Below are 12,083 nucleotides of genomic sequence, written 5' to 3'. Positions count from 1 at the left end.
GATTCTGCTTATGGAACCTAAAGGCATTATTTTCACAATACAGCAAAGCTCATTTTGGCCGGTTTGGTTACAGCAGTCAAACTTCTCAGCAAAACTGGCACTTGCTTTTCATTGGCTAATCCATTTGCTTTAAAATACTGCTCAATTTGTTCGGTATACGTCAACAAGTTATCCCTTGTGCAATCAAACCATTTCTGCTTTTTTAATTTATTATTATCACATGGTACTTACACTTTACGAATCCATGAATTTTGTACAATTTCTGCTTTTTTGTAACATAACCGTTTCTCTCCTTTCCAAAGAAACCATGTACTGCTCTTTTCTTTTAACTCCAATGTCTCACTGCACCTCATCAGGTAGGTAGTCATTTCAGGTTTATTTAATACTAATTTGTCACTACCTTTATGTTTTGCAATTCTAAAATGTAAAACTAATCAAAAGAAAAACACAAGACAGCTGGGGATAACTTGTGCACTTGCTTTTTACTTCTAATGGGGCAAGTGCTTATGATGTGGTGGCATGATGGTGTATGCCATTCACGTACTTTTACAAATAACACATAACGAATTAAGTCAGTAACATAAAATACAATACAGCTACAACATTACTCAATACTTTTGTGTTTTTATTGCACCAATTATGTCTATTAGTAACTTTCTGCATCCTTCAAGTATGTCCATTACATTCAGTCACACTCCCAGTTTTCATTTCATCCTCAAATTTCTTCCATCACTTGAATTATGACCGAACCCACTCTCAGGGTCTCACAACTGGCTGCTTTTAGATATACCAAGGACACGGCCTAGAAGGCTAGTGTGCCTTCAGGATTCTGGGATTTCATGGCTCTTGGGATGGGCGGACTCAAGGTTGGTGCCCCTGCAGGAAACTGGTTTGTCGTGAGAGGACACAGAAGATCAAAAGCAGCGAGCTGGCTACTGGCTGTGTGCCCAGAGACCCGAGTTCTTTGGGCACAGAGCTCAGAAAAAGCGATACAACAGACTTCTAACATCATAAATCAGCGAGTTGTTTGTTCTGTCTCCCCTCTCGCTGTGAAACAGGGACACCTCTTTTTCCCTTGTTAGGGAGAGATGGTATGTCGAATTACCGGGTGAATGAGTAGTCTCTGGGGTCTGTGTCTTTATTGATGCTCTGCTGCGAGCTTGAGTGCTCGGTGGGGGCTACTGATTCTTCTTTTGCTGGTGGGGGAGGGGGAGTTCGTTGTTTTGCTGCTGTTTATGCATGGGAGGGGGAGCTGGGAGGGACTTTGGGGTTCTAACATTTAACTGTCATTCATTCTTTGGGGGCACGCCTCTGTTTTCATGGATGGTTGTGAAAAAAAGGAATTTCAGGATGTATATTGTATACATTTCTCTGATATTAAATGTATCTTTAAAACCTTTGAAAATAACATTGATGGGATATTTTAATGGTGCAACATCCAGGCTTAGTCTCTGATATGATTTTTCAGCTTCACTGGTCTGAACATTATTTACAGAATAACCAGATTTTGCCAGCTCTACTGCTGAAATTCTGCTATTTAAGAAGCTGTCACTTAAAATGAATTTGCTGTCCACAACAAGATCTATGCACTCAAATTCAGGCTCCCACATAGATCTGTAATTCATTGCCCATGGAAGTAAAAGATAATGGTCACTCTTAGTTTTTAATCCTTAACTCTTAGGAGTGGCAAACCTATGGCTCATGTACCAAAGATGGGACATGGAAAAAATGTGTTGGTTTGCAGGTGCAGTGCCACCCCTCAATTCTTTAAACCTTATCCATAATAATAATATACATAATGATCATCTTTACTGCCAAATGAAGAAGTGAATGATTCTTTTACAACCCAAAAGCAGTGAGATGTTTTCACAGTAAACAACTCATGCCGGCTTGGTGCTGGCTGGGCAGTTGCAAGAACAATCGACCTTGGATGAGTCATTTTGAAATAGTCACAAACCTGGTAACACATCAGTGTTTGTATAGAAAACGGTTGTGCCAGTTGGTATTGGCTTTGCTCTGCCTATATGTTTTTCTTCTGTCATTTACGAGAGAACACTGGTTATTCAGTGATAATAACAGTATACTCTATACATAGTTTAGTGCCTCCATGATGCTTATTTTCCACTTGTCCTTTAAAAATTAATATTAATAATTTTTGAACAGATTTTTATAATGCTTCATTTATTTCAATCGATAGTTCAATAATTCCATTTAATAGCAGAGAAATCCATACTATATACATCCTGAGATTCTTGTTCTTCACAGACATCCACGAAAATGGAAGAGTGCCCCAAAGAATGAGTGACAGTTAAAAATGTTAGAACCCCAAAGTCCCCTGTTCTCCCCCCTCCCACACACAAGCAGCAGCGAAGCAACAACCCCCCCCCCACTTACTTCAGCAAAAAGCATCAGCACCCTCCATTCACCAAGCAATAGCAAAGCCCCCATGAAAGACCATGATCTGTAGTATGACAAAAACTAATTGTTCACCTGATAAATTGATGTAACACAGACTCTCTCCTTCCCTAATAAAGGGGCAGAGAGGTGTCACTCAGCAAGAGGGAAGACAGAACAAGACAACTTGCTGATAAAGTCTGCTGCATCGTTTTTTGTCCCCCCTGAGTTCTTCAGCTCAAAAATTGGTAACAACTCTCCACCACCAAAGAGAGAAAGAGAGAGAGAGCATTCAATTTGCTGAGTACAGAACCCCCTATAGCTATCCACTGTTCCTGATGATTTGGTTTCTCCCACAACACTTCAGTCACCAGCACAGGGTTGGCTTGTGCACAGTGCTGCGAGGCCTTGGAACTGTCGGTCGTGAACCCCTGAAGTTGGATCCCACCACTGCAAAGTACCAAAGTCTGGATGTAACACCAGGTCAGGATCTCCAACAGAACACCATCTACCTTGAAAAGGAAAAAGAGACATTAAAGGTAGAAATTAAGCTGTTTCTGCAGTTGATCTTGAAGGAGTCTCTGATAAGCATTCATCTGTCTCTAATACACTTTATTAACTGTTAAACAATGAATAAGCAGCAATTCTTTTTCCTTAAAAAAGTCAATAATTATTATTATTAATAAAATTAACCAATGATAAACTCTGCTCAAAATTACCATTGCACATGAGAAAATTGTTTTAGGAGATTATCACCAATTTGGGCACCTATTCAGAATAATGTTTAGCATTCCTGCCTTTAACCATTCCAGGTCACTGCTGCTAACTTATCATGCCTCAACGCAGTTTGCAGCTCATACTGCATTAGGAACATCAAACAAACTTCTTAGACAAGGAGGCAGAAAAACATTCTTCTACTTTTCCTTCAGTCCACATACATACCTGACAGATTAAGCCGAGAATCAGATGTTATTTTGGATTTATGATTAAACACTGATCCAGACATAAACCATACTTGACCTAACGCATGTAGCTGAGTGTGGACAGGTCAAGAATTTTAGACAGTTATTGGCATGTTATATCTCAGGATTTATACCATGTCAAGGTAAGCAGAGCCATGAAATATTAATAGCATTGGTCTTAAGGATACAACACTAATTGATATAAATAATATACATGTGTCTTAGATTTATCCCTGTTTTTCTATCATTCATTATACAAATTAAAAAATAAAACTGTAAATAGTTTAATGTTATATGTACGCACAGTGACCAGCATCACTTGGCCAGATTTTCTATCTCCCTCTGATACACTGATTCGTCACCACCTTTGATTCAGCCTACGACAGTGGTGTCAGCAAACTTAAAAATGGGGCATTGGAGTAGTGCTTAGCCTCATAATCATAAGTATAAACCAAGCAGAGCAGGGGACTAAGCGCACAGCCTTGTGATACATCTGTGGTAATGGAGGTTGTGGAGGGCATGTTGTTGTCAATCTGCATTGACTGGTGTCTGCATGTGAGGGAATCAAGGATCCAGTTGCACAAGGAGATATTGAGGCCAAAGTCTTGAACCTTACAGATTAATTTTGAGGGGATGATAGTATTGAATGCCAAGCTGTATACAATAAAGAGCATCCTGATATATGCACCTTTGCTATCCAAATGTTCCAGGGTTGAGTGAAGAGTCAACAAAATGGCATCTGCCATGGACCTGTTGTACCAGTAGGCAAATTAGTGAATTTCCAAGCTGCTTCTCAGGAAGGGGTTGATATTTTTGATCACAAACCGCTCTAAGCACTTTATTACAGTGGATGCAAGTGCTGCTGGATGATCATCATTAAGGCACATTACCACATTCTTGGGTGCTGCTACAATTGAAGCCTGCTTGTAGCAAGTATATAACTCACACTGCCATAGCTAGGGGTTAAAGATATCGATGAAAACCCCAGTCAACTGATCAGCACAAGTCTTTTATAATTGGCCCACGTACCCCATCCAAGCTGGGTGCTTTCCACGGGTTCACCCTCCTGCCATAGAGACTGAAGTCACAGAGTCACTGGGGGCTGTGAAGGTTCCTCCATGTTTTGATGGTAAAATCAAGCTAAAAAGGCATCTGGAAGCAAAGCTTTGTAGTCACCTATGTCATTTGGTTTCACTTCGTAAGATTTAATAGCATTCAAGTCCTGCACAGCTGTCAAGCATCCTTCAGTGATTCACGTTTCATCTGGAATTGCCACGTCGCCCATAGCTGGCTTTCCATAGTTCATTCCTGGAGCTCTTGTATCTTACTTGGTTTCCAGACCTGAATGCCACTGATCTGGCCCTCAGCAGATTGTGGATCTCACGGCTCATCCAGGGCTTCTGGTTGGGGAAGACTGTGAATGATTTTGTGGGGACTGACGCGGCTTGCAGCGGCCACTCTGGAGCTGATTATCTGTTATTTGTGAAGTGTGGTGCCATGCAAAATCATAATCGATTGAAAACGGATGTGGGAGCATGGAAGAACATCGGGAAATCTCCAGAAAGACCTTCTTCGTTGCTGCTGCTGTGAGGTCTGGGACTCTGCTGGGAAGAACAGGCCCCCAATCCTTGGGGTCACGTTGCCGATGGCCATTGGCAGAGCCATCTTAATACGCTCGACAGAGGATGGTGCTCGGAGAAGCTGTGCCGGAGGGGATGGTCATCGGTTCGGAGGTTCGACTGACTCAGAGTCCGCTGTGGTCAGGTCGCTTTTGGTGTGTGCTGCGTCTGCGAGGCTGGTTTCAATGGAGCATTCGTTGTGTGCTGTGTCTGTGAGGCTGTCGGGTGGCGCCGTGGAAGTCCATAGCGGGGGTATTCCCTTCTGCCGCCGGCATGGGATGGTGAGTCTGTTGGGACCCTGGGGAATTGTGGAAACTGTGTGGTGATTTATTTTTAACTTGTAGTCCTTTAACATCTTTCGACTATTTTTACTGTGCCCATAGTCTTTTTTTTTATCAATTATGCTATTGTTTGCACTGTTGTAACTATGTGGTTTTGTGCAGGTCTTGTAGCTTTAGTTTTTGGTCTTGTTTGTCTGGTGGATTTGGAGATCCTTTCCGGGGAACGCGCTAAGACGGTAGTGCAATATTAATATGCAGCAGCCTCTCCGGACTCTGGATTGGGGATTGCCAAATGTTACGTGGATTTTCTAGTGTAGTCTGTTTTGTCATATGCTTTTGTGATATCATTCTGGAGGAACGTTGTCTTATTTTTTAACTGCATTGCATTTGTGGTTTCTAAATGACAATAATCTAAATCTATGACTCTTCTCATAAACTCTGTGACAACTTTTGGGATTCCCTGATGAGTTCTTGAACACAGCCCAGTCAACCAACATAAAGATGCTTCTTGCCTTCTTTTTGTTATGCTAACTTCTGGAGCCTTGCTCTTTCGCCTCTGCCTGTATGCATGTAGGAGAGGAACAGACAAGTGATTAGATTTCTGGGCATGGAACAGTAGGCATTCCTTATTGTAGTATGGCAGTGGTCTAGTGTTTTGGAACCCCTGGTCCTGCAGGTTATAAGCTGACGTAATTAGGCAGAGATTTCTTCAAACAAGCTTGTCTGTGATTTGAAATGCATCAGAATGGACTATTTCTTGTTTGGTGATGGCATCATTAAATATCTCAAGTACCTGATTAGCATTGGTTTTGGCTGTATGTAAATTGCAGTCAGGATCATGGAAGAAAACTCTCTTTGTAAGTAGACAGTTGGCACTTAATCATTAGATGTTCCAGGTCAGGGTACAACAAAACTGCCACACCTGAACACCTCAGAGAGTTTATCATGAAATACAGACCCCCAACTTTTGCATTCTCCGAATCAGCAGTTCGGTCCATCCTATGTACAAGGAAGCCTTCAGGTCTGATTACCAAATCCAGCACGTTCAGGGTGAACCAGGTCTCTATGAAACAGAGAATGCAGCAATTCTTCATTTCCATACTATACATCAATCTTGCCCTTTAGGTCCTTAATCTTGTTCTCCAGTGACTATACATTTGCTAACAAGATGCCACGTAGAGGGGGGACAAATCATTCTGCGTTTCAGCCTGGCTTGCAGTCTATTCCTCCTCCTTCTCTTACAACCATGGCAGTGTTCATTCATCCACCTAAAGGTGCTACCTGCACGCTCAGGAATTAGGTCCGCTGAGTCCTTTAGAAGATCGCAAAATCACAATTTAATTAAGGTAGTTCAAAGCTATGTTGCTTAAAGGGAAATTACATGGTGCAGATTGCAGTGAGAGTAATTCAAAGAAGATACATTTAGAAGTCTTGTAAGCAGCCCACATCACGTCTCTCTGGTTCACTGGCACCATCTTGCTTTGGTCAAGATGGAAATGATTCCAGTTGTTTTGAGGTTTCCATACTGGAGGTGTACACATACCAAGCTTGTTTCCAGAGCATATTTCGGAAGAACAATCTCCTCTCAATGCCTGTCTGATGAACAATGTGTTGGCTAAGTGGCCAAGTGGCTAAGGCATTGGTCGAGTGATCTGAAGGTCGCTAGTTCGAGCCTCAGCTGAGGCAGCGTGTTGTACCCTTGAGCAAGGCACTTAACCACACATTGCTCTGTGACGGCACCGGTGCCAAGCTGTATCGGCCTAGGCCCTTCCCTTGGATAACATCGGTGGCATGGAGAGGGGAGACTTGCAGCATGGGTAACTACCAGTCTTCCATATAACCTTGCCCAGGCCTCAGTCAACATCAAAACAGATGGACAGCTGAAAAAGAAGATGATCTTTGCAAACAAGAAGTATCTTTGCAAGCTCAGGCATAACCAAACTTCTGAATTCAAAGGAATCTTCTCTGTATTTTCTCACCCTGTAGGATCATTGCAAGTAGTCACTGCATGCCTCAGTTGGCTGCTCACTGCAACATCTCTCTGCTTGCAACAGAACCACTTCATTTGCTGGCTGCAGCTTTAGTGAGGAACTTATATGGCAGCTTGACAGTGGGATTTCCCAACATTGTTGTCCTTCCACAGATATTAGAAGACATTGTGGTCTGTGCCACATTTCCCACAAAGCGTTTATCTGAGATCCAGCCAACTCTTCCCCAACATGACTCCTCCCTTCTGAACAATGCCCTGCCACAGTGGCGGAGTTGTTGTTTATTTCTTGTTCTCAAGTTTATCTCTTGTTCTGCATGCTGCAATGGGTTCTGAGAGAGCCGGTTAGACCAGCCTGGTCTCTAAAGTTCAGAGGTGTAGGCATCATGAGAAAGGAGAAGGAGGAGGAATCTGCAGATTTGGCAGATCAGGGGGAATTTCCTGATGAATATCAGTGGTGCCAATTAGCACTGTAGAGGAAAGAGGCTATCAGTACAAGGGCAGGGAAGGCTTTCAACAAAGTAGGCCTGTACACACACCTTTCCCTGTGGCATGGATGTTACTCCCAAAATAAGGTGATAAAATGGAGATAATCCTTGTACGCCCATCACATCCTTCATTGTAGTTGCAAATGACCTACTCACTCATTAATGAGGAATGAAATTATCAAAAATTCTAATGTCTTGCTGCAAGATCCAAGTTAACACATGTTTAAAAATACACTAACCTCAATAAGCCTGTCCTGACGAAGGGTCTCGGCCCGAAACATCGACTGTACTTCTTCCTATAGGTGCTGGCTGGCCTGTTGCGTTCCACCAGCATTTTGTGTGTGTTGCTCAATAAGCCTGGCATTCTTTGTGTTTCTGCTCCTCTTTGCAAATGTAATCCATGATTCTAGTACTGAAACCTTTACAGCATTGCCAATTAAAGATGGTACTTGTCAACAATGCAGCCATCACAGTTGAGAGTAATACATTTTACAGCAAATTGATTACATTGACATTCATTAGAGATGGAGATTGTTTGAAGGGTTTATGATTGTTGAACATCATTCAGCAATTAGAATCATGAAACTCCGGCTGAAAATCACGTCAATCCATTGAACAAATGGACCATATGAGTGGGCCACCAGTAGACAGAGCTTTTGATTACAGCATGTTGTTTTAAACGTTTCTCAGGGAAATTAAATGAGTCATTGTGCTGTGCAGCCTCCCTGCACAGTTTATCACAACACTTGAACAGCATCATCTTATCCTATAAATTATGGGGTCTTCAACAGCCAAGGCACTCTTAGTCTTAGTCTTAGAAGACTAAGCAAGTCTTTTCCTTTATGTTTTACTCCCTCTATATTGAATACAGGTCTCAGTGGTGGCTGCAATAAATAGTGTGTGTGTAGAAGGGCCTCTTTCTGTGCTATATATTCTATAGTTTATGTAATATCAGGGCTGGAATGCCAGGCATAGTGTGTATCGGGTGGGAGATGTGAGAATGAGAGAATGAGAAAAGCATATGAATTCTTTGTTTTTGTATACCCACCTTGACATATTTGGTTAAATCATTAAAATTTTTTGTGATTTTTTTCCTCATTTAGAGATTCCCATTGTGATCAGCCTTCACCTCAGCGACCATTTGCCAAGTGCTGTGTGTGCTGGCCTCAGCAGATCTCCTGATCCCTTCATCTTCTGTTCTAAGAAGTTCAGTCTAAGTGACCTTATCCTCTCCTTCTTCTCCTTAAGCCTTCCTCTGGTGACCATAATATATTTCACTGTTTCTGCTTTGTGATAAAGAATGGCCTGTAGGGCATATGTCCTTGCTGGAATAATGTGAAAGCAGATGCCCATAACTACATCATATACCTCTGGGAAACAGGGTGGTGCATTGGCCTTCATCAATCGAGCGATTGAGTTTAGGAGCCGAGAGGTAATGTTGCAGCTATATAGGACCCTGGTCAGACCCCACTTGGAGTACTGTGCTCAGTTCTGGTTGCCTTACTACAGGAAGGATGTGGAAACAATAGAAAGGGTGCAGAGGTGATTTACAAGGATGTTGCCTGGATTGGGGAGCATGCCTTATGAGAATAGTTTGAGTGAACTCGGCCTTTTCTCCTTGGTGCGACAAAGGATGAGAGGTGACCTGATAGAGGTGTATAAGATGATGAGAGGAATTGATCATGTGGATAGTCAGAGGCTTTTTCCCGGGGCTGAAATGGCTAGCATGAGAGAGCACAGTTTTAAGATCCTTGGAAGTGCAGAGGAAACTTACAAGGATGTTGCCTGGATTGGAGAGCCTACCTTATGAGAATAGGTTGAGTGAACTTGGCCTTTTCTCCTTGGAGTGACAGAGGAGGAGAGGAGTATTAGATGACGAGAGGCATTGATCATGTGGATAGCCAGAGGCTTTTTTCCCGGGGCTGAAATGGCTAACACGAGGGGCATAGTTTTAAGGTGCTTGGAAGTAGGTACAAGGGGGATGTCTTAGGGAAGTTTTTCTCACAGAGTGGTGGGAGCATGGAATGCACTGCCTTTAAAGGTGGTACAGGTGGATACAAAAGGGTCTTGTAAGAAACTCTTAGATAGGCACCTGGAGCTTAGAAAAATAGAGGGCTATGTGGTAGGGAAATTCTAGGCAACTTCTAGAGTAGGTTACATGGTGGGTACACCATTGTGGGCTGAAGATCCTGTAATGTGCTGTAGATTTTCTATGTTCTGTGTTCTATGATTCTGGGTATTATACATGCTAACAATATTTTAAAAGTGTTTTCAGACAATTTTGTGATTCTCTTTGTGGGGGGAAATCTAATGGAAATCTTACCTTTCCCTTTCTATGCTCAGGAAATTCACTTCTAGGAAAAGTCATTGGTCCAGTTCAAATTAGTATGACCACAAAGTGTACACTGAGCTACAAACAGTCATAAAATGAAGATGGAATAAATCTGAAAACTGATTTATCAAAAACAGAGTAAGTGAATATGATTGCAGATGAAACACAAGACCTGCTCCAATGTACAAACCATAGCTGTGTGTTTGACAGTCCTTATTAATGAGCTGGCTGTGCACATTGCCTCACGTATTAACCTTCTCTTCATTGATTGGCTGCACTTTCATTAACAAAACTCTGTGGAAGAAAGTGCCAACTAATCACAATTAGAAGATGATGGACACTTTGGAAAGATTAGCTTGTTAAAATGCACTCAGTCTGCAGGTTTTAAAGTAAATAGGCAGAATATACAAACAAAGGAAATTGGATTTTAGAATCCAGTCAATTGCTTACCTAACTCCAGCTGCTGAAAATTGCCTTTTAATGGATTTTCTTTTTGTGCTCAACAGGCTATTGAATATTGCAGTCGTCTACTGAAAAGTCCCTATGGTTCAAATGTAGCAAAAACATACTGATTGTTATGCCAGGGCTGAGCTGGACAAAACATCTATGAAATGTACCTATAGATAAGTTATTATTGAGAGTAACATTTCTGATTGCAATGCTTAATGTAAAATTCATGATATGCTAATTTCATGTAAAGTTCAGTTTGCAGCGCAAGCTCATTACAATATTTAAACTGATATTACATCTTCTGAATGTTTTTAATTCATAGCAATTTTATTGCCAAAATATTGTACTGATATTTTAACAGTATATCACTGAAAACATGGTGACATTTCTGAGGGGCCACTCTGAGTTAGCCCGTAATCATGGATCTAAATACTGTATATAAAAATTCGGCTCTAATTTGATCAGAATGAGAGTCAGTTTAATAAATCATAGTCTTATGAGACAGGAAATTTCTTGTTTGTGGCAGAAGTACAATGTAAAAAAACATTATAAATTACAAATTAAACAAAAAGTAAAACAGAAAGGAATAATGTGTTGGCCTTCGTGGGCCATTCAATAATCTGATGGCAGAGGAGAAGAAGTGGTTTCTGAATCATTGAGTGTGGATCTTCAGGCTCCTGTGCCTCCTCCCTAATGATAGTGGTAAGAAGAGGACATCTTTTGGATGGTGAGAGTCCTTAATGATGGATGCTACCTTCTTGAGGCACTGCCTCTTGAAATAACCTTGATGGTAAGGAGGATTGTGCCCTTGACAGGGCTGCCTGAGTCTAGAACTCTGCAGCCTATTGCTGTCCTGTGCATTGGACGCTCCATACCAGGCTGTGACACAACCAGTCAGAAGGCCATTAATATAAATTAGCTAGATCATTTGATGACTTAGCTAATCTCCTCAACACCCATTGAAGAAGCGCCACTGGCATGCCTTCTTTCTGATTGCATCCAGGAAAGATTATCTGAGACGTTCACACCCAGGAACTTTAATTCAGCCACCTTTACCACCACTGACCCATCAGTGAGGACTAATGCATGTCCACGCAATTTCACCTCCCGAAGTCTACAATCAATTGCTTGCTGATGCTGAGTGAGAAGTTGTTGTTGCAACACCACTCAACCAGCCAATCTCACTCACACCTGTACGCCTCCTTGAGATGTTACCAACAGCAGTGGTGTCATCTGCAAATTTATAGATGGCCTTTGAGCTGTGCTTATCCAGGAGTGTAAAGACAGCAGGAGCATAGACAGAGGACTAACCACACATCCTTGAGGTGCACCTGTGTTGATTGACAGCGAAGAGGAGATGTTATCACTGATCTGCACAAATGTGGTCTCCCAATGTGAAAGACATATACTTAGATGCAGAGGGAGATAGAGAGGCTCAGGTTTAAAAGCCTGGTGATTAATACCAAGGGGTTGATGGGATTGAACGCTGAGCTGTAATCAATAAATAGCAGCTTAAAGTATGTTTTGTTGTTGTCTAAGTGTTCCAAAGCAGAGCGGGAAGCCAGTGAGA

General features: G+C 41.9%; 1 long non-coding RNA gene across 2 annotated transcripts in view; it reads left to right on the top strand.

Annotated features, from left to right (window-relative positions):
* The window catches only part of LOC132405524 (uncharacterized), a 32,361-nt gene extending 20,822 nt beyond the window's left edge, over positions 1–11,539 (top strand). The window contains exons 1-3 of one of the 2 annotated variants that reach the window (XR_009515906.1): positions 8,725–8,937; positions 10,075–10,201; positions 10,570–11,539. This is a non-coding gene — a long non-coding RNA (uncharacterized LOC132405524). Of the gene's footprint in view, positions 1–8,724; positions 8,938–10,074; positions 10,202–10,569 lie in introns of those variants that run through there. The other variant, XR_009515907.1, reaches the window with a different exon arrangement.
* Positions 11,540–12,083: the final 544 nt, after the last annotated feature.

Source organism: Hypanus sabinus, chromosome 15 (genome assembly GCF_030144855.1).
Source record: "Hypanus sabinus isolate sHypSab1 chromosome 15, sHypSab1.hap1, whole genome shotgun sequence".
In the NCBI taxonomy this organism is placed as follows: Eukaryota; Metazoa; Chordata; class Chondrichthyes; order Myliobatiformes; family Dasyatidae; genus Hypanus; species Hypanus sabinus.
Note: the sequence above shows the minus strand (reverse complement) of the source record. Positions and strands in the feature narration are given on the sequence as shown.